This window comes from Gavialis gangeticus, unplaced genomic scaffold (assembly GCF_001723915.1).
Source record: "Gavialis gangeticus isolate Ggan-Ray unplaced genomic scaffold, GavGan_comp1, whole genome shotgun sequence".
NCBI lineage: Eukaryota > Metazoa > Chordata > Crocodylia > Gavialidae > Gavialis > Gavialis gangeticus.
The window spans coordinates 59,806,267-59,815,216 of NW_017729022.1; positions in this window are offsets into that span (position 1 = coordinate 59,806,267).

An 8,950-nucleotide genomic window follows, 5' to 3' on the forward strand; every position below is an offset into this window, starting at 1 on the left:
TATTTGTTCCTGTGTCTGCACAGTTGCCATATTAGAGGCCCTTCTGCTTCAGTCAGGTACCAGTGGTCTAGCCCCAGCAAGATGCAGACTGGAAGAATGCCCCAGGTTGTGCTGTTTCATATTACAGAATGAAGTGGTGGCTGCCTCACACTGCTTATGACTTGCAAGATCACAGTGTATGTGGAAGTACATTAGGGAGATTTCCTGGGGACTGAGTGCAGCTCTAAGGGGCCTGTTACTGTGCTGAACAATGGGTGAACTGAGTTAGGTGGTCTTCCCTCACTTGAGGATAAGATTCCTTCATACTGCTCCCTGCAGGTGGATGGTAAAAAATGAAACCTGATATCTCTTGGTAATGGAGGAGTACCACTTAGTTCAAATACAATGGATGACAGTAGTTTGGGGAGGGTGGAAGTCTTAAATTGGAAAGTCTATAAGCCCTTCTCAGTGCTCTTTGTGTTTCAACTACTACCCAAACACTATCGTGGGGAGGAGGGAAGATTCAACCAAATGGATGCTTAATGCCTGGCTTTCCCAGCAACTGCAAAGGAGAGATTGCATGAGGTACCCAGCTGCTCTTAATCTGTCCATTTCTGAACTCTGTCAACATGGCTTTCCTGAGAAATATTCCAGTCCAGTCGTAGTTAATCACCTCAACCATCTGAGTGTAAACAGGTTATTAAAGTTGGGATCTCTTTGCATGATCTTGTACCACATCTTTATCCAAGTGACAACCCAAGCTCCCAATCTCTTTTACTGCTATGAAGCTGGATTCTGTCACTAAATGTAGAGGGCAGAACATTTCAAATGGTGGTTGTTGCACTTGAACAGAGGGGTCAGGATTGCAGCCATGGTAGAGGGTACCTTGTTAACAGAGGTGGATTGTTGCATGGAAGGGCTGGTTTCATGTTGGCCATCAACAGTTGTCTTGGGGAAAGTAGGTGTCTCTACAGCCAAGTGTTAAAACTGGATACAGCTATTGCCTCTGAGCATAACGCCCACACACACACAGTTACCTCCTATTCTAGCTACAAAGTATTGGCCCATGCCTGGAGTCTTGAAACACTTCTTTTATGCCAGCAGCAGCTGCTTTGGATCTAAGTGACAGTAGAGGGAATGTATCACAGAATCTCTCCCATGCAGTCGGAACAGGTGGTTTGGGAAGATCTGCAAAGTGTTGAGTAACATCAAGATGGCAAACTGTATGCCCAGGGCAGCTGCATGCTTAAAGCAAACTGGCTGTTACTGAGCAGAGTCAAAGAGATGCCTGGGCTCCCTGTGAATCCTCCAAAAGAGGTGTCCAAACACCAGATGGGAGCAATAGTGGGGATACAGGTTTTGAAAAGCACAACATACTAAATGCATTGCTGGAGCAACTCAACAAACAGAGAAAAGGTGATAGTGTCTGCTTTTACAAGCTCAAGAAACAAGAAGCTTAGCAAAATTTCAACCAGACTGTTACAAGAAGCTGCCACCAGGTGGCACTGCTATTACATCCCTGGTTATGCAACTCATTTTCTGTAAAGCACCTTTGGCCTCATTACAGTACTGCATAATCAGCATCATTAATATTCACTGGGAGATGGTGCCTGAGGGTTGTTACCAAGGGCTCTGGTGGCCTAGGTATAGGATGTGTTTTTCAGTGACCTCTGAGGGGCAGGCATTTGCAAGCAGGACCCTTCACTAGCCTCCTCTGAGATGCCAAGGAATAAACTGGTTGAGTTGACCTATAAGGGCAGACTTTTCCTATTAAGCCAAGAACCCAAACAGAATTACAGGTCTTCACATATGCCAAAATGCCACTGAAGTCCTCCACTCTACCAAGCCATGTACTTTCCATTTGTTCCAGGTTTTTAGGATAAACTCTATGTGAAAACCAGTTCCTTATCCTTCTATCATTATGTAGAGGGAGAAAGCATAGCTGTTTGAAACATGGGCTTACCCTCCAAAGGGCTCAGCCAGCACCTGGTGGGCTGCATTCTTACCTAAACTATCTGCAAAGGCAGGCTGGAGGTCAGCCCTTCCCCCTGAAAGCAAAGAGTGCAGGGAGAGCTGGGAAATGGAAGGCAGGGAGGAACTGGGGAGCACGTCCCCAGCTCTTCTGATCCTGTAAGAAAGCTGGGGTTTCACATGGGTTGAAGTAGGTTTGTTCTTTCACCTTTATTTGTTGCCCTCCTCTCCTCAGGGCTCTGCCATTACATTTAGCTTGTCTGAACATCTCTGGTTGGGACAATACCAGCTAAATACCAACTCACTGTGAGGAAGCCACAAAATATTTACTGAGATGTATACGTGTTGTGCCTCAGAAGGGAGAAAGTGGAGACCAGGGGACTACCCAGCTGTAAGCAGACAGAGAACAGCTTGGCTTCACTACTACAGATGCTTCGACGTATGGGCAAGCGAGCCCTCCTCAACTTTCAGATGGGACAGGAAGTCAAAAACAAGAACATCTTTCAAACTGAGAGCATGATTTGGAACCAGGCAAATGAAGATGAAGGTCAGCGCTGCTTTAACTGTCTATACAAGGATTCAAAGATCAGAGCTTGAAACCAGTTCCTTCCAATCATTCTGCTCCACATAAACATACAACATTTTGTTCAGCCTGCAGCTTAACACTGCAACCGGACCCTAGGCTGGTGAGGCATTCTTATTCAAAATTCAGTGTGCCCTCACAATGAATTAACAGTGACATCTAAACAAATCAGTCCATGGGTAAAATAGGCTCTATAAAGACAAGTTTGTTTCTAGATTGGCTTCTCAAACTGCAAAATGCATACCTAGGATTATGAAGCCAATTTGGAGCTGATAGGAGAGAGGAAGGACTGCAAAAGCAGAAGAGAAAGGGAAAATATGAGTGAAGAAAAAGGAAGAAAAAAAGAACAAGTCTGTAGTGCCTCACAGGTTACTGGTGAGGGTACAGTATGGTTCTAGTAACGTAAAATGTTACTTTATTATTCATAACATCGAATCAGAGAGGTGCATTTAAATATTACAAACAACATGTGGTATGTAACCCAAAAAGCTTGAGAACCACCATTACCAGTAATCACCCAGCTGTGCTCCAGCCATCCTAGACACAGTTTGCCAATGGCCCCACACCCAGGGAGTTCATACACATCCAAGAGCTAAGTCCAGACTTCCTGCCTCTCTCATATCTGGGTGATGGCAGAAACAGTACAGAAGAAACCATATATACCACAGAGACACCAATTGTGAGGGAAAAGAGTTTGCAGTGCATATCCAGGAAGACCAGACCACAGCATTTTACTCCCCAGCATGTGGGGAGAGGAGTTATCCTGGTACCTGACTGTCCCCCAGTTTGCAGCCCATTTTTACCACTCAGACCAAATAGGAAAATCACCCTTCTGAGGAAAAAAAATCAAGAGATCAGAGATTAAAGGGCACAAAGATGCCAAGAGGATTCATAGACTCATATATTGTTAGGGGCTGGAAAGGACCTTGCTGATCATCAGGTCCAGCCCCACCACTCTAGGCAGGAAGACAACTGGGGTTAAGTGACCCCAGCGAGGTGACTGTCTCATCACAAGGATGGTGGAGGGGAACAGACTGAATGACCTGGAAGTCTCCCATTCTATGCTGATGGCTGGAGCTGCCAAACTGCCCCATGTCTGTGCCCTTGTGGCTAATTCCTGCCCAAACTCACCTTCTAGAACCTCCTTACAGGAACAGCTGCCATTGTCCAGGGCACGGTGAAGGAGACCCAAGCCCAAGCACATCCATGGCACAGCCCCTGAATTTGTACAAAGATGGTAGAGGGTGTGTTTGTTTTGCACGCTCACTCCTTGGGTACACAGCAGCAGTGGGACTGCAGCTCAGCTGTGCAGGACAGTTAATGAAGTGCACTTGAAAGCTCCTGGGATTGGGTCTTTCCTGACTGCTAATTGCCAAGATGCTGTGGCTTTTTGTGAAGGGGCCACAACAAAAGATTAGTCCCTGCTTTCAGAGAGCTAACAACAAGCTCCAAGGGGGTTAGGGCTGCACCCTCACCACAGTCAGCCACACTGGGCCATCAAGGAGATGGTTCAGGAAAGCCCTCTTCTCTCCCACAAAAGGTACACAGGCCACACAGGGTGTCCATCAAAAAGGACATTCCAGTTTTCTGCTACTCTGTCCTCTACTGATACGAAACCCGATGTCTTTATGTCCTCTATTCTTCTCTTCAAGAGAAAGGCATCAGGTTTCGTAGAAGACGGAGGACAACCGGACTGTCCTCTATGATGGCCACCCTAAGGCCATACCCAGGAAGTGTGCCCACCAGATAGCTTAACCCAGACATCCAGCCCCATGGCATATAACTGCTGTGAGTTCAGCATGCACAAATGTGAGGAATTTTGCCATCTGTGTTTTTGGGTCATGCCAGCCCCAGGAAAACAAGCTGTGTTCACATAGCAAGGAAGGAACACCCTCACAAGTATGCCAGGTGACCAGCTAACACGCTTTTGGAGTTCTCAAAACACCTGTATGGAAAGAGTTTAAGTAAAACATGCTTGCTAATGCAGATTAGCAGCTCTTTAGACAGCTCTTTTCCTTGTTTAGGCATGGCTTGAAGCAAAGCCAGGACCTACCACAGAGTGATCTGCTCAGGCATCTGCTGTTCCTGATAGAGTAGTTAGGGCAGAAGAGACACCTAGTCAAGTAGCTATTGTCTGTAAGGGGTAGGGCTGTAAGTGCACTGCTGTACCCTCCATTCTTCCAGTCCATGTGCTGTTTCCCCCACCCCCTGCTACACACACAAACCTTTCAAAGGCCAACACAGACACATCACTACCACACTTTCCAAACATTCTGAAGCACATACCTCCCATTTACTTCAGACCAAAGTTCAAAGTCCTGACCCTAATCTACAAGGCACTTCATGTCCTTGGACCTAGTTACCATATAGTCAATCCTGCCCTGCACAGTCTTCCATGTCAGGTATACTCCATGGGGATGACTCAGAAGAAAGAGGATGGTCTCATGGTTAAGAAATAGCCTGGGCTCTCAGGAAATCTGGGCTCAAATCCCCATTTTGCCACCAATTCCCCATGTTACCTTGGATTAATCACTTAAGCAAAGCGCATCTCAGCTTGAGAAGGGAACTTCCCTACCCCCCAGGGTGCTCTGAGGAACATGCATTAGCTGTTATGCATTGCTGGTTGTAGTCGTGTTGGTCTAAGGACATAGGCAGATAAGGTTCTTTGGGTAGATGTGATATCTTTTAATAGACCAACTAAATAGCTGGAAAAATTATTTGCAAACTTTCGAGCACAAACACTCTTCTTCAGGTGTATAGAGTCTGTTAGTGAACTGTGTGCTCTCCTGGGTAGAATAGAAGCCAACATGAAAAATGTAGGTCTGTGAAAATGCAAATGTGTGGGAGTGAGGATCAGAGAGGTGGATCTTACTTAACTGTTATGAGGTGCTCAGGTCCTAATGTGTCCTGTAGGATGGTCAGAACATTGCTGGTGGCAAGACCCAGGCTGTGTTTATCTGTCAAAGATCAGTCTGACCCCAGACACAAAGTTCTTCTAACACAGCTGCATTTCTTCAGTAAACCTTCCCCAGAAGTGATCTTGTGGAGCAAAAACTTGACACACAAAGTCACTCTCCTCTGCCCCCAGAGGCTGGAAGGGAAAAACAACTTTTGGCTAGGGGTTTTGTGTGGCTCAAATACCACAGAGCGCTGTTCCATCAAAGCTCAGGTAAGTTAAGACAAAGAAGTAGCTTCTTAACACTGACCACAATTTGCTTTCCTTAGGGATAGAAGTGTCTGGAAATAAAGTGCATGTCTGATATCATTGGGCTCATCGCAGCATTCCCAACAGATGCTCTCACCCAGCTGACACATGGAGCTCATCTTAACCAGAACCAGAATAAATTATAGACCAAGATTTCCCAGCCTCCACAATCATTGATAGATTCAGCTGCTCTTTGGAACAACTCTCAGTCCCAAGAGCATGCAACCAGACTGCACTTTAGGGGTAAGAATAAAACCTCCAAGGTTTCCACATGGGAGCTATCTGCTTAGGTGCTTCTCAGGAATGGCCCCAAAAGACACTGAAGTCTGGCTGAACACAACACATTTTAACACCGCAGGCTCTACGAACAACTGCTGAACTAAGCAGCTGCTGTATTTGTCTTACCAACAGTTGTGTTCAGACATGCAACACAGTCTAGGAAGGCAATGTGGTGAGGGATAGGGATTTATTATTTACTATTGCTTACAATACGAGAACTAAGGGCCATAAAATGAAACTAGTAGGTAGCAAGTTTAGAACTAACAAAAAGACATTCTTTATTACACACACAGTGCCATTAGTGTGGATCTCCTTGCCACCAGATTGTTGTGTATGCTGACAGTTTAGCCAGGTTCAAAAAGAGATTGGATGTATTCCTGGAGAAAAGGGTCAGCAGTTGCTATTGAGCACAGGAGTGAGGGGCACCATCCGAATCAGACCTTCCTAGGCCCTAAATGCTAGAGGCTGCAAGTGGGAGAGCAACAGTGGGGAAAAGACCCTGGTCATACCCTGTGTTGTGATCATTATGTTTGTTAAGTGGCCATGTTCACCAATCAGAAAAGTTATACAAAGTTATGTAACGGTTGCTAGGCAGACTATAGTTGCCTTTCTGCCATGAGTGTAAAAGATAGACAGCAGCTAGAACTTTCTACAAGGCGGGATCCAGCGTCAGTCAGTCAGTGCCATGGGCCTATCGAAAGGTGCCTCACACAATCACATCACCGCATGTCACCCAAGCTATAAAAGGAGCCCCCGCCTGATGGTTAGGGTCCCTTCTGCGTCCAACGGACTGGGAACGACTCGTGGCAGATTATTACGGACATGGCTCGGCCTCCGGAGTAGCTAACTGGAGGAGGACGCAGAGACCCGCCTGATCCCGGCGACCTGAAACCCCTGAGGCAACTCACCAGCCAGTTCCATCAGTCTCACGCACAATTAGGACGCGCAAGGCGTGGTGAGTGAGTTTAAGCTGCTGCACAGCTACGTTAACAGTTATCAATAAAGATCACCAAGCCTGTTCACTGTCTTCCTGACTCCTTGTGATCTGTGGTAAGACCGACCAAAAAAAGATCCTGTCACACCCTGGTCTTTCACTACCCACTCTCTGCCACTGTGTGACAGGCCTTTTTGATGTGCCTAGCGAATCATGGGCTTGAGCCCATCAAGGAAGAGCTTTTCACCTCCTTTAGTGGGGAGGCTACTGGAGATACATCAATTGAGTTCAGGGGACAACTAAAGAGAAAACAGGGACTGGAGTCATGTCACAGGTTCAAAACAAATGCTCCAAGGGGGGACACCGAGCAGAGCACACCAGCCAGTGCCCACTAGTCTTCAAACATCCTGGGAGCCAGTGGACACTGCATGCTGAAACTCTGCTCGGATACATGAATGGACAAGGGACAGGAAAGCAGCCCCCCAGTCCCCAGGAGGCATCCCAGCCAGTCTCCTTCCTGGTCAGATAAATTGCGAGCTTAGCCAGGGCCAGAAGGAAGTTCATTAGGAGCCTCCTGGCACTTGGTGGGGCCAGAAGACTGGACAAGACAGATAAATTTTCTGTCCAGTGAATGGCAGCTCTTAAGTTTTTAACATACAGTCAATCCTTGATGAGGCTGAAATTGGTTCCTTATTCCCAGTTCCTGTTTTTTTTCAAAAGTAAACTTTACACAATTAAAGGTTGCTGGTAAGGGATTTGATATGCTAAAGAGTTAGAATGTAATAAAAAATGCATATTTACTAATACAAACGTAAAATAAGATTATGTACCAAGTATATAGCCTTGAATAAAGAGCTGAGATTAGGCTGAGATTATGGGGAAAAAATCACCCCAAAACACACATCTCCATCCCTGGGGGATACTTTTGAATACGTCACCCCAAACCACATGTCTGCCACCGGGGTGCTTTCCCAAAGAAGACTGGGCAGAGCCTGCCCAATCTGAAGCTCGGTTTCTGCACTGCTGCCTGATCCCCATCACATGCTGCTGTCCACCCCCGGAAAAGTCATGACAGGTGCTTATCCAAAAATCCTCATATTGGCCTAGATTTTTGTCTAAGACTGCTGTATGTTTAATAAGGGGGAAAAACCAAGAAAAAACCTAGTGTAATGGTTAACATGGTTGAAACCTGAATCAAGAAGTCAAATAATACAATGATGTCCCAAGTCAGTGAAGTAGGCTCCATCCTCATATCCTCCATCCATTTTGGCAACAGGGTTTCCAAAAAATCATATGTCTACATACATGGGCCCCATGAGCCTGAAGTGGGTTCCTTCTTCCCAGTTCCTTTTTCAAAGCTCAGCCGTACGCAACTAAAGATTGTTAACAAGGAATTAGGCAACAGAGTTAGAATTGCACCAGAAATATAGATTTACTAATAACCAGGGATCCTGGTTTTCTCTGATTTAAAAAAAAATCCCCAATTTTTGGTTTAAAAACAGTAACCCCGAATCCACATTTTTCCGTGATCAAAATGAAACACAGTATATAAAATGACACACCACTAAATACCACAAATATATATAAACAACACATATATTAAAATGAAACACAATATGTGTGTGTGTATACATACACATATACATATATACCACTAATATACATAAACACCACTTATATATATATATATATATATATATATATAAAATGGTGTTTCATTTTGATCATGGAAAAATGTGGATTTGGGGTTACTTTTTTTAACCGAAAATTGGGGATTTTTTTTTTAAATCTGAGAAAACCAGGCTTCCCTGCTAATAATAACAATGTAAAAGATCCGGGCTGGGTGGCAGAGCCGTGATCTTATTCGACATTTGTAGTAGCAAATCTACACCTCCGGTAACGCCCCAGCTCTTTGACCTGCAAAGGAAAAAAATTGGGTTTGACCCTTTTTCATTTGCTTGCTTTGCTGCTTTATTATGCACAAAGAAGGCTTAAAAAA